The 21,118-nt window shown below is 47.6% G+C and overlaps 1 non-coding gene across 1 annotated transcript; it reads right to left on the bottom strand.

The window, feature by feature from the left end:
* Positions 1-20,095: 20,095 nt before the first annotated feature.
* Positions 20,096-20,177, bottom strand: trnat-ggu (transfer RNA threonine (anticodon GGU)). The gene has a single exon. It is a non-coding gene; the product is annotated as a tRNA-Thr (tRNA).
* Between the last annotated feature and the right edge of the window lie 941 nt (positions 20,178-21,118).

The following is a 21,118-nucleotide window of genomic DNA, read 5'->3' as shown; positions in this document are numbered from 1 at the left end:
CTCTGATGTCCGTCCTATAATTATCACCCCTCAATTTAAAGCTATGTCACCATTAGCCCAATACTCTGTAATCCTGTTACTCCTTCCAAAGTGAATCACCTCACACTTTTCTACATTAAACGCCATTTGCCACCTCTCAGCCCAGCTCTGCAGCTTATCTGTGTCCCTCTGTAACCTACAACATCCTTCTGCACTGTCCACAACTCCACTGACTTTAGTGTCGTCAGCAAATTTACTAATCCATCCTTCTACACCCTCATCTAGGTCATTTATAAAAATGACAAACAGCAGTGGCCCCAAAACAGATCCTTGTGGTACACCACAAGTAACTGAACTCCAGGTTGAATATTTCCCATCAACCACCACCCTCTGTCTTCTTACAGTTAGCCAATTTCTGTTCCAAATCGCTAAATCACCCTCAATCCCATGCCTCTGTATTTTCTACAACAGCCTACAATGGGGACCCTTATCAAAAGCTTTACTGAAATCCATAAACACCACATCAACTGCTTTACCCTCTTTGGTCACCTTTTCAAAGAACTCAGTAAGGTTTGTGAGGCATGACCAACCCTTCACAGAACCGTGTTGACTATTCCTAATCAAATTATTCCTTTCTAGATGATTATAAATCCTATCTCTTATAATCCTTTCCAAAAATTTGCCCACAACCAGGCTCACTGGTCTATGATTACCAGGGTTGTCTCTACTCCTCTTCTTGAACAAGGGGACAACATTTGCTATCCTCCAGTCTTCTGGCACTATTCCTGTAGACAATGGAGACATAAAGATTAAAGCCAAAGGCTCTGCAATCTCCTCCCTCGCCTCCCAGAGAATCCTAGGATAAATCCCATCCGGCCCAGGGGACTTATCTATTTTCACACTTTCCAGAATTGCTAATACCTCTTCCTTATGAACTTCAATCCTGCCTAGTCCAGTAGCCTGTATCTCAGTATCCTCCTTGACTACATTGTCTTTTTCCTGTGTGAATACTGATGAAAAATGTTTATTTCACGCCTCTCCTATCTCTTCGGACTCCACGCACAGTCTGTGCTTCCAGTGTTTCTGATGGGACCTCCACACTCACCTTCAGATACAGTCTGTGGTTTGACAATGTTTCTGCGGGATCTTCGCATTCATAAACATGTGCAGCCTCTGGTACATGGCACCACTTTCTCAAGGGCAATTAGAGATGGGCAATAAATGCTGGCCTCTTTGCCCAGGAATTCTTTCCAAAAATCACTCCCCACTTTGATGGCTTCAACTATTTCACTGGAATATCTTCCCCCTGCATTCCCAAGTACACTGGATATTAGCTTTCTACCACACTTCCAGATCCATGACTGGGTCAAGCAGTCCATTGCTCCAAAGGGAAACCTTTACTCTAATTGCCCTCTCTACTTAAAGTCTGCTCCCCAAAACTCTTTTTTAACCCAATGCAACTGGGACCTCTGCCTGCCCCTATCTCTGTGGCATTAGTTCTCCCCAAAAATTATTGCCTCAAGAAGTGACTGCTCACTGACCCTTGAACTGACCTGGTGACCTGTTAAAACACTCTCAGAGGGTCTCACCCTTGTTACAAGGCAGGAAGCAATGTAACAAGCATTGGGGCATCTTGTGCCTCCAACATTACAATCCCCACATGATGTAAGAACATAAGTACATAAGAAATAGGAGCAGGAGTAGGCCATCTGGCCCTTCGAGCCTGCCCCGCCATTCAATAAGATCATGGCTGATCTGTCGTGGCTCAGTTCCACTTTCCGGCCCTCTCCCCATAACCCTTAATCCCCTCGCTTATCAAAAACCCATCAACCCGCTTCTTGAAAATATTTAGCGAGGCAGCCTCCACCACTTCAATGGGTAGAGAATTCCAGAGATTCACCACCCTGTGGAGATGCCGGCGTTGGACTGGGGTAAAAAGAAGGGGCAAACCCCCAAAGCTAGTGGGCTTACTATCAAATAAACTTGCTGGACTTTAACCTGGTGTTGTGAGACTTCTGACTGTGACAATCCCCACAGGCAGATAGTTTAACATCCAGGGACACATGGATTGAATGCACTTTGATGGGAACAAAATTCACAGGAGGAAACTGAAAGGAAATCTACTGCTCATTTAAAGAAGACTTGGAAGAATGGCAAAGACTTTATTTTACCTTGGATTAAGAATGATGTTTGATGCATTATGTCCAACGTGAGTCATTACCTGCCTCTGTCAGGTTTTGAATTATAGGTAATTATCAAACAACATTCCGACTGGCAAGTTTGGCATGGATAGCACTCAATATTTCAGGGAGGACTCATCCTTGCTGCAATTATTTCATTTTAGTTTTACATGCTTGAGTCTTGCTGCTAACATTCCTACCTGTGGCTCAGAGGTGAAGAGTCCCCAGTCCAGACTATCTTGGGAAGCTACTGGCTTGCCGTCCAGTGAATGCCAATTGGTCAAAGAGATGTACTATTTCCGCCTCAGAGGAGTGAGGAGGGGGCAGCTGTTCCCCTTGGTGGAGGGGTCAGTCACGAGGCCGCATAGTTTTAGGGTGAGGGACAGGAAATTCAGAGGGGATTTGAGAAAAAGCTTTTTTTTTCCTCAGAGGGTGGTGGGAATCTGGAATGCGCTGCCTGGGAAGGTAGTGGAGGCTGGAAACCTTACAACCTTTAACAAATATTTGGATGAGCACTTGAAATATCGCAACATTCAAAGATATGGGACAAGTGCAGGAAAATGGGATTAGTGCAGACTCAATGGGCTGAAGGGCCTTTTCTGCACTGTATGAGTCTCTGGCCAGAATTCTACCATCCTGTCCGCCACGGGCATCGGAGTGGGTGAGGGGTGGACTATGGAAAGGTGGGTTGACCTGGGTGGGATTTTACGGTTTGGGGACAAGCGAGGCTGGAAAATCCTTTCCTATGACTCTATGATTCTATGAGTTGTGTTTCATTCCCAACACCACAGTCCTGGCAAATGGAGCCTGTTAATACTGGGTCTGGATACTGGGTTGACATGCTGTGGGACTCTTGTGGTTTGCTTTCTTATTGGAAAAAGGCAGTGATGGTGATCATAGAGTCATAGAGATTTACAGCATGGAAACAGGCCCCTCGGCCCAACTTGTCCAAGCTGCCCTTTTTTTAAACCCTTAAGCAAGTCCCAATTGCCCATATTTGGCCCATTTCCCCCCTATAACCATCTCACCCATGTTTTAAAAGACAGAATTGTACCCGCCTCCACTACTGCCTCTGGCAGCTCGTTCCAGACACTCGCCACCCTCTGTGTGAAGAAATTGCCCCTCTGGGCCCTTTCGTATCTCTCCCCTCTCACATTAAAACTATACCTTCTAATTTTAGACTCCCCTACCTTTGGGGAAAGATATTGACCTTGTCTATGCCCCACATTATTTTATAGACCTCTATGATCACCCCTCAGTCGACTGCGCTCCAGAGGAAAAAGTCCCAGTCTATCCAGTCTCTCCTTACAACTCAATCCATTAAGTCCTGGTAGCATCCTAGTAAACCTTTACTCAGGGAGCCCGAGTTGCTGTGGCAGTGTGTGCAGTCATCTGGAGCTGTGGATAGTGATGTTCAAGGCTCCAATTTCTCTCCACCACGTGGCTGACCAGGAATCTTTCCCACTCTTCCCGCCTGCCACTGGCATGTGTTGGAATGAGTCACAGGGCGTCGAACCCCCTTGGCCACCAAGTCCTGCGGTGGGTCTCGAACCTGGATCTTCAATCTCAGAGTTAGTGAGGCTTGCACCACAAGACCCCTCTATTCTTAAGAGTGTAGCTGTGGTTGTACAGCCTTCCCCTGCAGACTTTTAAACAACCAACCAAACTTTGGCTTTGATCCAGTTGTCTGGGACCCCTCTTGTGACTAAAGAGGAAGCAAAGATTTCGAGCAAGGCCCCCATAAATGTCCTCCCTCAACTCCCTCAGTGTTCTTGGATGGATCCCATCAAGCCCCAGGGACGTGCCTAATCTTCATGCCTTGGTTCGAAACACCAAACCCTGTCCCCCGCCCCCCCACCCCTCCCCAGAATATCACCATCCACCATGTCCTTCTGCTTTGTGGGTATCAATGCAAAGTATTGTTGAGGACATCACCCAGGAGAAGGTCTGAAGGTAAAACTCAGGAGACGGACAAGGAAAAAAGACGTTCCGCTTTTCCCACACAGGGAGCTCACGGAACGTTGGGTGGGATTCTCCAGCCGTGCTCGCCCCGAAACCGGAGAGTCCCACCCGAGGTCCATGGACCTTTGCATTGTCCGCTCCCCACCCCCCCCCCCCCCCCCCCCACCCTTCCCCCCACTGCCCCTACCCGCTACGATTCCTGTGGCAGAGTGACAGAAAACTAACCCCACCCCGCCCGTTGTGTGTGAGTTAGGACAGTAAGAAGTCTCACAACACCAGGTTAAAGTCCAACAGGTTTATTTGATAGTAGACGCCACTAGCTTTTGGAACGCTGTTCCTTCGTCAGGTGAGTGGAGAGTTCGGATCAGAAACAGGGCATATAAAGGTCAGTTTCTCATCAGAACTCTCCACTCACCTGAGGAAAGAACAGTGTTCCGAAAGCTTGTGGTGTTTACTCTCAAGTAAACCTGTTGGACTTTAACCTGGTGTTGTGAGACTTCTTATTGTGTTTACCCCAGTCCAACGCCGGCATCTCCACATCATGTGTGAGTTCGGATCAGATACAAGTCCGGGATATCCTCACTTAATGGTGGCTTTGTTGCTGCACCCCCATCACATTGATCTGTGTTTTATCCGGAGGGTGATGGGTGCCTGGAACTCACTGTCAGGGGAGGTAGTGGAAGGTAGTGACTTTTATGGGGCGTCTTGACAAATGCATGAATAGGATGGAAGAGACGGTCCCCGGAAGGGTAGGGGGTTTTAGTTCAGTCGGGCAACATGGTTGGTGCAGGCTTGGAGGGTCCAAGGGCCTGTTCCTGTGCAATAATTACCTTTGTGCTTTGTTCTTTGGTAAGCTACCACACCTAGGCTGAAGATTCTACAAGAAGTGACCCACATTTAAACTCCCCGGAGCCTCTTTATAAGGTACAAAGTTTACAGAGCCCAGGTTGTACTCCCTGGAATTTGGATGGTTTAGGGGGTGATTGGATTGATATTATAAAGAATGGGGAGGCTGGACAAAGAGAAAAAGTACTCGTCTGATAGACCACAATGATCAATCTTGTTCTGTATCCTCCATTGTCCCTGGATTCCGATGGAGTTCTGCGAGTTCAGGATTGATCTGGGTGGAAGAAGCAATTGAGCCAACGCCACCAACCCGTATTCCTCCGATTTCATCCCTCTTCAGTTTGCTGAAGGGAGAACTATCAACAAGCTGGTTGATTGCCGACTGAAAGACAAGTCCCGACCTAATCGACATGGGTTAGAGCAGAGCCCAGGGCATAGCTGAGAAACACTACCCTGCAGAAGATGAAATGGGGCCCAGAAGAGGAGACTACAATGTACCTGGTCTCTGACATAGAACATAAGAACATAAGAAATAGGAGCAGGAGGAGGCCATCTAGCCCTTCGAGCCTGCCCGGCCATTCAATAAGATCTGAAGTGTCTCAGTTCCACTTTCCCGCCCTCTCCCCATAACCCTTAATCCCCTTGCATACCAAAAACCTATCAACCCGCGTCTTAAAAATATTTAGGGAGGTAGCCTCCACCACTTCAACGGGCAGAGAATTCCAGAGATTCACCACCCTTTGAGTGAAGAAGTTCCTCCTCAACTCGGTTCAAAACTGCACCCCCTTTATCTTGAGGCTGTGCCCTCTAGTCCTGCTGTCCTTTCTGAGCGGGAAGAACTTCTCCACCTCTACCCTATCCATCCCATTCATCATCTTGTACGTCTCAATGAGATCACCCCTCATCCTTCTAAACTCTAACGAGTACAAGCCTAGTTTATTCAGCCTCTCCTCATAGCTGACAGGACACCGGAGGCCTTTCCTCTCCTCAGGTGTCCTTGGGAGGAAGAACTGAGGGGCTTCTATTCTTTGATCGAGCCTCTTTGACCTGTCTCTCAACCATAAAGAAGCATAGCGTTCAAACATGCCTCATTTGGGCTCCATTCCAACTCCAAGCAGGCCAGAATGCATAGTATTCCAAAAGTTGGAAAAGCCAGCCTCCTACACAAATCTGCAAGTGATCAGCAAACCCAACGGGTTATGTAATATCAAGAGTGACATGAAAAAATAAACTGCCTGTTTAAATTGAAGGAAGAATTCCTCATGGTAAATAGACTTCCAATTTACTCTAAACTTCCATTCAAAACAAGCTCCACTCCAGATCTTGAACCCATAATCCAGGCTGACATTTCAGTGCAGTGCTGAAGGAATGCTACCCTATTGGAATACCTGCTCTCAGTTAGGGACAGAGGAACCAGAGGAAGATTTCACTCCCTCAAGCCTTGGAGAACCAGAGGAGGTGGTTCACTCCCTCGGGGAACCAGAGGAGGCCATTCAAATCCCTTGAGGCTCGAGGAACTGTCCTGTTTAGCCATTGGAAAGCCTGTGTGAAACCATGTTCAACTGACTCTCAATATTAATAGTTTCTTCAGGGACAGAGTTCCAAATTTCTGTTTAGGTTAAAGTTTATTTATTAGTGTCACAAGTAGGCTTACATTAACACGGGAATGAAGTTACTGTGAAAATCCCCTAGTCGCCTCACTCCAGCGCCTGTTTGGGTACACTGAAGGAGAATTTAACATGCCCAATGCACCTAACCAGCATGTCTTTCGGACTGTGGGAGGAAACCACTGTGGGCGGCATGGTAGCACAGTGGTTAGCACTGCTGCTTCACAGCTCCAGGGTCCTGGGTTCGATTCCCGACTCGGGTCACTGTCTGTGTGGAGTTTGCACATTCTCCTCGTGTCCGCGAGGGTTTCCTCCGGGTGCTCCGGTTTCCTCCCACAGTCCAATGATGTACGAGTTAGGTTGATTGGCCAGGCTAAGAAATTGCCCCTTAGTGTCCTGGGATGAGTAGGTTAGAGGGATTAGTGGGTTTAATATGTAGGGATATGGGGATAGGGCCTGGGTGGGATTGTGTTCGGTGCAGACTCGATGGGCCGAAGGGCCTCTTTCTGCACTGTAGGGTTCTATGATTCTAAGCCGGAGCACCCAGAGGAAACCCATTCAGACACGGGGAGAACATGCGGACTCCGCACAGACAGTGACCCAAGCCAGCAATCGAACCCGGGTCACCGGCACTGTGAGGCAGCAGTTCTAACCACAGTGTCAACATTGTGAGCAGAGGGGATAGTTTCTCTGTACGAAATCACAGAAACACAGACGGTAAGAGCAGGAGGAGACCATTCAGCCCTTCGAGCCTGCCCCACTATTCAGTGTGAACATGGCTGATCCTCTATCTGAAAGCCATGCTCCCGTACTCTCCCCATAACCCTGACACCTTTCCAGGCTAGAAATCTATTTCCTTGGTTAAATGTGTTCTGATTTGGTCTCCACAGCTTTCCTTGGTAGAGAATTCCATAGGTTCACCACCTTCTGAGTGAAGAAATTTGTTCCACCAGTTCCAAGTGGAGAGGAACTCCAAGGAGATTGCGCATATCGACACGGGCATCAAGTTTCTACAAAGATTCAAGAAAGCAGACAAGATACCGGAAAAGGACTTGAACCTGGTGTTGTGAGGAGAGGCTCTTCCCGCTCAGAAAGGACAGTAGGACTAGGGGGCACAGCCTCAGGATAAAGGGGGGGCGGTTTAGAACGGAGTTGAGGAGGAACTTCTTCACTCAAAGGGTGGTGAATCTCTGGAATTCTCTGCCCGTTGAAGTGGTGGAGGATCCCTCGCTAAATATTTTTAAGACGCGGGGTGATAGGTTTTTGATAAGAGAGGGGATTAAGGGTTATGGGGAGAGGGCGGGAATGTGGAACTGAGCCATGACAGATCAGCCATGATCTTATTGAATGGGGAGGCAGGCTCGAGGGGCTAGATGGCCTACTCCTGCTCCTATTTCTTATGTTCTTATGTTAGTCCAACGCCACCAACTCCACATCAAGAAATTTCTCCTCGTCTCAGTCCTAAATGACTTACCTCTTACCTTGAGCCTGGGACCCTCTCATTTTAGGTTCCACGCCACCCCCCCCACTCGCCCCCACCCCCAACCAGAGGAAACCACATTCCCGCACCCAATCTGCAGCCCTGTCAGAGTTTTATATGTTTCAGTTAGAACTCCTCATCTTCTTCTCAATTCCAGTGAATTCAGGCCTAGTTGACCCAATTTCTCCTCAATCCTGCACCCCAGGAATCAGTCTGGTTATCATTCGCTGTGCCTCCTCTATGGTAAATACGTCATTTTCTTTAGATAACAAGATCAAAACTATACACAATTCTCCATGTGTGGTCTCACCAGGGCCCTGTACAGCTGCAGCAAGACATCCTTGCTCATAAGAACATAAGAACATAAGAAATAGGAGCAGGAGTAGGCCATCTAGCCCTTCGAGCCTGCCCCGCCATTCAATAAGATCATGGCTGATCTGTCGTGGCTCAGTTCCACATTCCCGCCCTCTCCCCATAACCCTTAATCCCCTCTCTTATCAAAAACCCATCAACCCGCGTCTTAAAAATATTTAGCGAGGCAGCCTCCACCACTTCAACGGGCAGAGAATTCCAGAGATTCACCACCCTTTGAGTGAAGAAGTTCCTCCTCAACTCCGTTCTAAACTGCCTCCCCTTTATCTTGAGGCTGTGCCCCCTAGTCCTACTGTCCTTTCTGAGTGGGAAGAGTCTCTCCACCTCTATCCTATCCATCCCATTCATCATCTTATACGTCTCAATGAGATCTCCCCTCATTCTTCTAAACTCTAACGAGTACAAGCCTAGTTTATTCAGCCTCTCCTCATAGCTCAACCCCCTCAACTCCGGTATCAGCCTAGTAAACCTCCTCTGCACTCCCTCCAAGGCCAAAATATCTTTGCGCAGGTGCGGCGCCCAAAACTGCACACAGTACTCCAGCTGCGGCCTCACCAATGCCCTATACAGCTGCAGAAAGACCTCCCTACTTTTATATTCAATCCCCCTCGCTATGAAGGCCAGCATCCCATTCGCCTTCCTGACCACCTGCTGCACCTGCAAGCTGGGTTTTTGCGACTCATGCACAAGGACCCCGAGGTCCCTCTGCACCGTCGCCTGCTGCAGTTTTTCTCCACGTAAGTAATAATCCTTCCTACCATTCTTCCTACCAAAGTGGACCACCTCACACTTGCCAACATTAAATTCCATTTGCCATTTCCTGGCCCATTCGCCCAGCCTATCTAGATCCTTCTGCAGACTCTCCACACCCTCCGCACAATTTGCCGTTCCCCCAATCTTGGTGTCATCAGCAAATTTCGACACCCTACACTCGGTTCCCTCCTCCAGATCATCTATATAAATGGTAAATAGCTGAGGCCCCAGCACCGACCCCTGGGGCACTCCACTGGTCACCAACCGCCAATCCGAATAGCACCCGTTGACCCCCACTCTCTGCCTCCTATTTGACAACCAATCCTCTATACACGCTAACACCCTTCCCCAACTCCATGTCCCTCGACCTTCTGCAATAACCTCTTGTGAGGTACTTTGTCAAACGCCTTCTGAAAATCCAGAAAGACCACATCCACCGGCTCTCCTCTATCCACCGCCCTAGACACATCCTCATAGATGCTCCTGTACTCAAATCCTCTTACAATTTTATAGAGATTCCGATTACGTGAATGTCACTTGCTAACAGTCAAATACCCGGCCTTACATCTCTGAACCATGTTGAGGGATGACGAATAATGCAGTCGACAAGGGTTTCAAGTTTTGACTGATAGGAGTAACTTTTTATGATGTACAGTGAGTCTAAATGGGGGTGACACGGTAGCACAGTGGTTAGCACTGCTGCCTCACAGCAGCAGGGACCTGGATTCGATTCGCAACTTGGGTCACTGACTGTGTGGAGTTTGCGCATCCTCCCCATGTCTACGTGGGTTTCCTCCGGGTGCTCCGGTTTCCTCCAAAGATGTGCAAGTTAGGTGCACATTGGCCATGCTAAATTCTCCCTCAGTGTACCCGAACAGTGCTGAATATGACGATCTGTGGGGGGGGTGGGGGGGATTCTCACAGTAACTTCATTGCAGTGTTAAGGTCAGCCTACGTGTGACGTAAACAATGCTAACCATCCTGATGTGGCTAATGAAAAACAGCTTCACTGAACTAAATCCCCCTGGGTTCCCTTACTCATGATTGTTAAATCCCCAAAAATACCAAAGGTTTAGTTGGGAGATGAGGGGGTGGATCTTCACATAGTGTTGGGCTGAACAGTCCTCAGGGATGAGATGAACTTTTCACCCCATGTGTCCTCTCGGGTCAAAATCCTGAGGCCCGGATTCATTCCTTGGGGATACGACCTCCTTTGGCCCTGGTTGTAGGTGGACGGAGAGAGTGCGTGAGAGAGAGAGAGAGAGCTAGGCCTTGCCCTGAGGTACCTGTGGCAACATGAGGCTACCTAATTGAGTTAGACCCTATGGAATGGAAGCGCGGGGATCCTGGTCATGCTGGAGTAAGGGTGCTCATTCTGACTCTGTGGGAGCAGGGGGCGGAGATGAGGGTAGCCGTGTTTCAGCCAGACCCAGACTGTATAGAGTCAAACCCTTGTTGCTGGAGACACATCGAATCACCTCCAGTTACCGATCTTGTCAGGCTCTATGAGGTCAAGGCCTCGTGTTGCTTCCTTTTATTTGACCTCCTCCTTTTGGAAGTTGCCCAGTTTTACTGCCTGATGTGCCCCGACGGTGAAAAGAAACCAAGAATTTGTATCGATTGGTCCCCTGGGCTTTGTGGGCGGTACGGTAGCACAGTGGTTAGCACTGCTGCTTCACGGCTCCAGCCTGTGTGGAGTTTGCACATTCTCCTCGTGTCCGCGAGGGTTTCCTCCGGGTGCTCCGGTTTCCTCCCACAGTCCAAAGATGTGCGGGTTAGGTTGATTGGCCGTGCTAAAATTGCCCCTCAGTGTCCTGGGATGTGTAGGTTAGAAGGATTAGCGGGTAAATATGTAGGGATATGGGGATAGGACCTGGGTGGGATTGTATTTGGTGAAGACTCGATGGGCCGAAGGGCCTGTTTTTGAACTGTAGGGTTCTATGTTCTACGTGTTTTATATTCCAAATGTGTACTGTTTTCCCACCCCTGGATTTCCAGAACAATGGGAACTCCTGATCTTCACTGGACTAATAGTAAGTTACTTGGTAGTGTGGATGAACAGAGAAATCTCGGTGTCCATGTGCATAGATCCCTGAAAGTTGGCACCCAGGTTGATAAGGTTATTAAGGTGTACGGTGTGTTAGCTTTTATTGGTAGAGGGATTGAATTTCAGAGCTGTGAGATCATGTTGCAGCTGTACAAAACTCTGGTGCGGCCGCACTTGGAGTATTGCGTACAGTTCTGGTCGCCGCATTATAAGAAGGATGTGGAAACATTGGAAAGGGTGCAGAGAAGGTTTACCAGGATGTTGCCTGGTATGGTGGGCAGGTCTTATGAGGAAAGGCTGAGAGACTTAAGGTTGTTTCATTGGAGAGAAAAAGGTTAAGAGATGACTTAATAGAGGCATATAAGATGATCAGAGGGTTAGATAGGGTGGACAGTGAGAGCCTTTTTCCTTGGATGGTGATGGCTAACACGAGGGGACATAGCTTCGAATTGAGGGGTGATAATTATAGGACGGATATCAGAGGTAGGTTCTTTACTCAGAGAGTAGTAAGGGTGTGGATTGCCCTGCCTGCAACAGTAGTGGACTCGCCAACATTAAGGGCATTTAAATGGTCATTGGATAAACGTATGGATGGTATTGGAATAGTGTAGGTTAGATGGGCTTTAGATTGGTTTTCACAGGTTGGCGCAACATCGAGGGCTGAAGGGCCTGTACTGCACTGTAATGTTCTATGATCTATATTGTATGATGTGTAAAGTGCATTCCTAGGGGCTCTATCATCCCCTTGATCACATCAGGCTGCTGGGTGTCATTGCCTTCTTAGCCAGTTGGCAATGAGTTGATCAATGTCTCTGTTGGGTGGGCTTGGTGTCGGTTTAACATTTTGTCCTTTCAGGTCTGTGCCTGTGTTTCGTACCTATTTCCCCAAAACCGGAAAACTCCTTGGTGAAAACTTGGATTAAAAATGACGCCCCTTCACAACGATGGCCAACGTATCATTTGTCTTCTTAACTGCTTGCTGAACCAGCGTGCTTGCTTTCAGGGACCAGGACGACAGAATCCTTCTGTATACACACACTTCCTAATCTGCCACCATTTAAAAAATACTCTGCCAGTCTGTTTCTTTGTCCAAAATGTTATACTGTGTCTGCCATGTATTTGCCTATTCACTCAACCTGTCTAAATCCCTTGAGGTCTCTTAAATCCTTTTCACCGCACAACCTTCCCACCAAGTTTCGTGCCGTCAGCAAAGTTGGAAATACTACTTTTGGTTCCCTTATCCAAACTATTGATATATATTGTGAATAGCTGGGGCACATGCACTGACCCCTGCCGGATCTCCGCCTGCCAATTCGAAAATGACCCTTTTATTCCTACTCTCTGTTTCCTGTCTGCTACCAATTCTCAGCCCATACCAATATATTACCTCTAATCCCATGCACTTTAATTTTGCACACTAAACTCTTATGTGGGATTTTATCAAAAGCTCTCAGAAAGTTCATTCTGACAATCCTTTAATTATCTTAAACACCTCAATTATATTGCGCCTTCAGCTTCTATAAGTCAGAGAAGACAAGTCTATTCCACACAACCTGACCTCATAGTTTAAATTTGGGATAATTCTGATGAATCTGCATCCCTGTGAGATCAACATATCTCCCCAGAGGTTTGGAAGCCAGAACTGAAAGTAATTACTCTAAAACGGGAAGTCACCAGATCTCTGCACAACTCTTAAATAACTTTAATTCCTTTGTGTTTGATCACCTTTGAGATAAAGGCAACATCCCATTGTGAGAACTGTAATATTCTCTGATAGGCTTCCGTCCTTTAAGATGACGGTTTGTGCTGTGGTGGTTACTCTGTGGTAAGCAGGGCCTGGCGAAGTTCAGAAGCCTCACTCTGACATGTCAGTCTCTGAGGGAGATAGCAGGCTGAGGAGCTGCCTGTATCTCTGGCTTCTGCTTTCTCTGGGCCATCTTGATGGCCAGCTGTACGTGTCTTTGCTCGTGTTCTCCAATGGCATTCCAATATTCATCTGTATGGACTCAGGAAATTTGGCATGTCTGCTACGACTCTCACCAACTTTTACAGATGCACCATAAAAAAGCATTCTTTCTGGATGTATCACAGCTTGGTATGGCTCCTACTCTGCCCGAGATCCAAAAAACTACAAAGGGTCGTGAATGTAGCCCAATCCATCACGCAAACCAGCCTCCTGTCCATGAACTTTATCTACACTTCCCACTGCCTTGGAAAAGCAACCAGTGTAATCAAGGACTCCACGCGCCCCGGACATTCTCTCTTCCACCTCCTTCTGTCGGGAGAAAGATACAAAAGTGTGAGGTCATGTACCAACAAAGCTTCTTCCTTGCTGCTGTCAGACTTTTGAATGGACCTACCTTGCATTAAGATGACCTTTCTCTGCACCCTAGCTATGACTGTAACACTACATTCTGCACTCTCTCATTTCCATCTCTATGAATGGTATGTTTTGTCTGTATAGCGTGCAAGAAATAATACTTTTCACTGTATATTAATACGTATAAGAACATAAGAAATAGGAGCAGGAGTAGGCCATCTAGCCCTTCAAGCCTGCCCCACCATTCAATAAGATCATGGCTGATCTGAAGTGGATCAGTTTCACTTTCCCGCTTTCTCCCCATAACCCTTAATTCCCTTGTCTATCAGAAATCTATCTACCCGTGACCTAAATATATTCAACGAGGTAGCCTCCGCCACTTCAACGGGCAGAGAATTCCAGAGATTCACCACCCTTTGAGTGAAGAAGTTCCTTTTCAACTCTGTTCTAAACTGCACGCTCCCCCCCCCCCCCACCTTATTTTGAGGCTATGCCCTCTAGTTCTGCTATCCTTTCTAAGCGGGAAGAATCTCTCTATCTCTGCCCTATCCAGCCCCTTCATTATCTTGTAAGTCTCTATAAGATCCCCCCCTCAGCCTTCTAAACTCTAATGAGTACAGACCCAGTCTATTCAATCTCTCTTCATAAGCTATGACAGTAATAAATCAAATCAAATATATTGTTTTATCCTCTTGATTTTTGTTGGCAGAGTATATGGTAAGATCTTGAGAGAAAACTGGCTGGTTTCTCTGGAGAGAAACATGCTGACTTTCTCACTGGGAACAATACTGTCATTTTTTGTTAAGATTTCGCCCTATGTATCTCAATGAGCAATGTATGTACTCCCCATCCACTCTGTGGCTGGCAAAGCTACCACTTTGTTATCTTGAAAATGTGGGGGTGGTACATTCTCCTTAAACCCACAGCCTTATTGTCTGAAGAGGTTTGATGTAACTAAGTGCCTTGACTGAACCCTGAGAGGTCAGTTAATCAGAGTCAGTCACATCGGTCTGGTCCTGGAGTCCCAAGACAATAGAATGTTAGAATGAGAGCAGCACACTTGGCCTTTATAGCGAGGGGGTTAGAATATAAAAGCAGCTGTACAAGGCACTGGTGAGGCCGCAGCTGGAGTACTGTGTGCAGTTTTGGCCCCCTTATTTGCGAAAGGATATATTGGCCTTGGAGGGAGTACAGAGAAGGCTCACCAGGTTGATACCAGAGATGAGGGGTTTAGCTAATGAGGAGAGATTGAATAGACTGAGCCTGTACTCATTGGAGTTTCGAAGGGGTGATCTTATAGAGTCATATAAGATAATGAAGATACTAGATAGGATAGAGGTAGAGAGATTCTTTCCACTTAGAAAGGATAGCAGAACTAGAGGGAACAGCCTCAAAATAAAGGGGTGGTCAGTTTAGATGGGAGTTGAGGAGGAACTTCTTCACTCACAGGGTAGTAAATCTCTGGAATTCTCTGCCCATTGAAGTGGTGGAGGCTGCCTCGCTAAATATATTTAAGTCACGGGTAGATAGGTTTCTGATAGACAAGGGAATTAAGGGTTATGGGGAGAAAGCGGGAATGTGGAACTGATCCACTTCAGATCAGCCATGATCTTATTGAATGGCGGGGCAGGCTCGATGGGCTAGATGGTCTACTCCTGCTCCTATTTCTTATGTAGAAAGAGGCCATTTGGAAACATAGATACTTGAAGCAGGTGTTGGCCATTTAGCTCTTCGAACCTGCTGTGCCATTCATTATGATCATGGCTAATCATCAAATTCAATATCCTGATCACTCCCCACCCCCCCACCCCGTATCACAGAATCACACAACACTACAGTGCAGAAGAGAACCTTCAGCCCATCGACTCTGTGCCTGACCTGCCCACTTAATCCAACTTGCCAGCACTGACCCTACAGCCTTGAATGTGATGGTGTGCCAAGTGCTCATTCAGGTAGCTTTTAAAGGATGTGAGGCATTCCGCCTCCACCACCATTCCAGGCAGTGCATTCCAGGCAGTCCACCATTCCCTGATCCCTTTAGCCCCAAGAGCTATATCTAATTCCTCCTTGAAATCACACAACATTTTGGCCTCAACTACGTTCTGTGGTAGTGAATTCCACACATTCACCACCCTCTGGGTGATGGAATTTCTGCTCACCTCAGTTCTAAAAGATTTATCCCTTACCCTCAAACTATAACCGCAAGTTCTGGAATTCCCCCACCATTGGGAATATTTCCATTTGAATTTTATAAGTTTGTGAGAAATCCCCTATCACTCTTCCAAACTCCAGAGAATATAATCCCAGCCGACTTTATGTCTCGCCATATGACATTTGGCCCATTGAGGGGTGGCACAGTGGTTAGCACTGCTGCCTCACAGCGCCAGGGACCCGGGTTCAATTCTGGCCTCACGTTAATGTCTGTGTGGAGTTTGCACCTTCTCCCTGTGTCTGCATGGGTTTTCTCTGGGCGCTCCGGTTTCCTCCCACACCCCAAAGATGTGCGGGGTAGGTTGATTGGCAATGCTCAATTGACCCTAGTGCCAGGGGGATTAGCAGGGTAACGATGTGGGGCTACGGGAATGGGGCCTGGATGGGATTGTGGCCAGTGCAGACCCGATGGGCCAAATGGCCTCCTTCTGCACTGTTGGGGTTCTGTGAACTCCTATGAACTTGTCTACCCCACTGGCTCTCTGCAAGAGCAACCCAGCTCACTCCACTCTCCCGCCCTTTCCCAATAACGCTGAAAAACAAGGAAGGAACAAGGAAAAGTACAGCACAGGAACAGGCCCTTCAGCCCTCCAAGTCTGTGCCGATCCATGATGCCCTAACTAGACTAAGAAAAAGACTTCTCCGATTTCGCTCTGAGTGCCATGATGGAATTTACCTCTGCCACACTCCCAGGTAGTGCCTTCCAGATGTTGCGTCATTGGGGTATTTTGGCGATCACATGGCGCCTTGGGGTATTTTGCCGATCACATTAACTTGGCATTGTCTGGTTCTCGAGCTTGCTGCCAATTGAACATAGAACATTACAGCACAGTACAGGCCCTTCAGCCCTCAATATTGTGCCGAGCTATGTCCAAACCCAAGATCAAGCTATCCCACTCCCTATAACTCTGGTGTGCTCCATGTGCCTATCCAATAACCGCTTGAAAGTTCCTAAAGTATCCGACTCCACTATCACAGCAGGCAGTGTATTCCATACCCCAACCACTCTCTGAGTAAAGAATCTACCTCGGACATCCCTCCTATATCTCCCACCATGAACCCTATAGTTATGCCCCCTAGTGACAGCTACATCCACCCGAGGAAATAGTCTCTGCACGTCCACTCTATCAATCCCTCTCATCGTCTTATAAACCTCTATTAAGTCGCCTCTCATCCTCCTCCGCTCCAAAGAGAAAAGCCCCAACCTTTCCTCATAAGACCTACCCTCCAAACCAGGCAGCATCCTGGTAAATCCCCTCTGCACTCTCTCCAATGCTTCCACATCCTTCTTATAGTGAGGTGACCAGGGACTGGGTGGGATTGTGTTCGGTGCAGGCTCGATGGGCCGAAGGGTTCTATGATTTCTACGTTCTGTGAACTGCACACAATATTTGGTGTTCCACAATAATTGCTGGAGCTTCTCCTCCTGCTGCTCTATCCAGACGGGGCAATGGGGGGTGGGGGTGGGGGGCAGGCTTCCTTCCCTGGAGAATAGTCAATGTTTTGAAGGGGGGGGGTAGTGGTGGGGGGCGGTGAGATACAAACTGCAGGAGGAAGGCAAGGGGAAATGAATAATCGCCAATTTTATCTACATTCTCCTATCACCGTTTGTTCTGTAAGGTCAGAGCTCCACCTGTTGAACACTCTTGAGTATGACAGCCGAAGAAAAGAGGCGTGTTTATGCAGATTAGCGAAGGTGGGGGGAGGGATGGGAAAAGGCAACAGGACAGATTTGTGGTTAGGATGACCTTTCTGTTCAAATGTCTTGAGTTAATATTCAGTGAGCGTAAGCAGCTTCTGCCCCCTGTGTGACCACAACTGTAATGTAAAGTTTACTTGTTAGTCACAAGCAAGGCTTACATTAACACCGCAATGGAATTGCAGTGAAATTTCCCCCTAATCGCCACACTCTGGTGCCTGTTTGGGTCAATGCACCCAGGCTCAGACTGTAGGAGGAAACCAGCCCAGACCCACACAGACAGGGGGAGACTGTGCATCGACAGTGACCCAAGCTGGGAATCAAACCCAGGTCCCTTGTGCTGTGAAGTATCAGTGCTAACCACTGAGGTGACAGTCTCCTTGCACTGAAGTGCAGGTTAAAGATAAAGTACTGGATTTTGATTTATTATTGTCACATGTATTAACACCCAGTGAAAAGTATTGTTTCTTGCGTGCTACACAGACAAAGCATACAGTTCATAAAGAAGGAATGGAGGGAGTGCAGAATGTAGTGCTACAGTCATAGCTAGGGTGTAGCGAAAGATCACCTTAGTGCGAGGTAGGTCCATTCAAAGATCTGACGGCAGCAGGGAAGAAGCTGTTCTTGAGTAAGTTGGGAAGTGACCTCAGGCTTTTGTTTCTTTTTCCTGTCGGAAGAAGGAGGAAGAGAGAGTGTCTGGGGTGTGTGGGGACCTTCCGAGGCTGGGGTGGGGGGGCAGGCAGCACGGTGGTGCAGTGGTTAGCATTGCCGCCTCACAGTGCCTAGGGCCTGGGTTCGATTCCCGGCTTGGGTCACTGTCTGTGTGGAGTTTGCACAATCTCCTCGTGTCTGCGTGGGTTTCCTCCAGGAGCTCCAGTTTCCTCCCACAATCCAAAGGCTGGCTGGTTGGGTGCATTGGCCATGCTAAATTCTCCCTCATTGCAGTATTAATATAAGCTTATTTGTGACACTAATAAATAAACTTTAAAAGTATAGTTTATTTATTAGTCACAAGTAGGCTTACATTAACACTGCAATGAAGTTACTGTGAAAATCCTCTAGTTGCCACACCCTGGCGCCTGTTCGGGTACACTGAGGGAGAATTTAGCTTGGCCAATGCACGTCTTTCGGAGTGTGAGAGGAAACTGGATTACTCGGAGGAAACCCATGCAGACATGGGGAGAATGTGCGGATTTCACACAGACGGTCACCCAAGCTACGAATTGAATCCGGGGATTCTATGATTCTATCATCACCCTCGAATCGAGGAACAGCTGCCATTGCTGAGGTATATCGGCATTTTGAGCGAGATTTTACAGCTTCACTCGAACCGAGACCGGGAGACCCTGCTGGAGATCAATGGACATTAATTTTGTCTGCCCTCCCCCGCAACCCATTCTGTGGCAGGCGGTGCGGTAGAATCCTGGCGATTGAATCAAATTGCCCTTCAGTGAAGTTCTGTCACACTCAGACGTGACAACAGCATTCGTTTGTGGCGATGCTTTCTTCCAAAACCTGGAACTTGTGCTCACAGAAGGAGGGCAACATTAAAAAGGACTCATTTATAGGATTTTCTTTTATTCATTCATGGGGTGTGGGTGTCGCTGGCTAGGCCCGCATTTAATCCCCATCCCTAATTGCCCTTGAACTTGAGAGACCTGCTGGACCATTTCAGAGTCAACCTCATTGCTGTGGCTCTGAGTCACACGTAGGCCAGATCAGGTAAGGACAGCAGATTTCCTTCCACAAAGAACATTAGTGAATCATAGGTTTTACACCAATCATTGCATTATTAGACTTCTAATTCCAGGTTTTTATTCACTACAGTCAGGCATGGTGGGTCCCCAGAGCAATATCCCGGGTTTCTGGAATACTAACCCCAGTGATAACACCATTGGGCTGAGGAAGCTGGGGTGTGGGACTAAATTGGACGGTCAGGGGTGTGAGGGATCAAATGGCCTCCTTGTGATTGACTCAGTAAAGAGTAGCTTTGAAGAAAAGGAAAGACTTGCATCAATAGGGCAGCACGGTAGCACAGTGGTTAGCACCGCTGCTTCACAGCTCCAGGGTCCTGGGTTCGATTCTTGGCTCAGGTCACTGTTTGTGTGGAGTTTGCACATTCTCCTCGAGTCTGCATGGGTTTCCTCCACAGATGTGCAGGTTAGGTTGCTTGACCATGCTGAAATTGCCCCTTAGTGTATAGGGATATGTAGGTTAGAGGGATTAGTGAGTATTATATGTAGGGATATGGGGGTAGGACCAGGGTGGGATTGTGTTCAGTGCAGACTTGATGGGCCGAAGGGCCTCTTTCTTCCCTGTAGGGTTCTATGATTCTATGAAGTAGAGTTGCCTTCACCACCTCGGGACTGCCTGTAATAACTCTACAGAGGTGAAAGTCCTGTCCCCAAGTTACTTTATTTACACCATACATCTGGACACAGCCAGCTCTCCTGTTGCTCCCTGCTGAATGCAGGCTGAGACTCTGACACACCTGCTTTAAATAGGGAGCGTGAGACTCCCTGATTCAACCATCAGTTAGGACTCATCAGGTTGCATACCAAACAAATAAACAAACTCAAATTAACCTAGGGACAAATTTAAAGGGGCAGTTCCCCAAAAGGAGCGGGGGGGGGGGAAACAGCCCAAAATGGGATTTGAACCCATGCATGCAAAGCAAAATGGATTACCAGTCCATTGCCTTAACCACTCAGCCACCTCGCCTTGTGTAGGACTCATCAGATAGTTCATACTCCAGCTCACCAACCTCATTCGCCTGGCTGAAGTCATCACACTGTCCAAAGTGCATTGCAGCCAATGGAATACCTCCGAATTGTATTCACCGCAATGTGAGAAATGATGCAATTAATGTGTGCACAGCAAGCTCCCACAAAGAGCAATATAATCACAGTCAGATCATTTGTTTCCAGTGATTTACTAGGATGCTACCGGGACTTTTGATGGTTTGAGTTACATGGAGGGGCCAGATAGGCTGGGACTTTTTTCTCTGGAATGTAGGAGCTTCGGGGTCATCTTATAGAGGTCTACAAAATAGTGAGAGGCACAGACCAGCTAGATAGTCAATATCTTTTCCCAAAGTTAGGGGAGTCTATAACTAGAGGGCATAGGTTTAAGGTGAGAGAAGAGAGATAAAACTGTCCAGAGGGGCAACTTTTTCACACAGAGGGCGGTGAGTGCCTGGAGGAAGTAGTAGAGGTGGGTACAATTTTGTCATTTAAGAAGCATTTCGACAGTTATATGGGTAAGATGGGTATAGAGGGATATGGGGCATAGATGGGCAATTGGGGCTAGTTTAATGGTAAAACTGGGTGTCATGGACAAGTTAAGCTGAAGGGCCTGATTCCATGCTGTAAACCTCTATGACTCTAAGTTGTTGGTGGAAGGGCAAATATTACCACATGGGATTTTGCACGTCGGTGGTGGGGGTGGAATGGGGGAGACAGGTTTTAATGTCCATTCTGAAAGATTTGGCTGTATTTCTGAATGGAAAGCGACACACAGCAGTTTACCGCTGGGCAGATAGTGTGTGTTCAGGACCCAAGGACAGGGTTTGAGCTGACACCTCCGTCATAGAGTCACCGAGTTTAAGAGCGCAGCAAGTGGCCCTTCGGCCCATCACGTCTGTGCTGGCCATCAAGCGTCTA

This window comes from Carcharhinus amblyrhynchos, chromosome 1, assembly GCF_965287045.1.
Source record: "Carcharhinus amblyrhynchos chromosome 1, sCarAmb.v2.hapA, whole genome shotgun sequence".
Lineage (NCBI taxonomy): Eukaryota > Metazoa > Chordata > Chondrichthyes > Carcharhiniformes > Carcharhinidae > Carcharhinus > Carcharhinus amblyrhynchos.
This window is presented reverse-complemented; position numbering and strand designations above follow the sequence as displayed.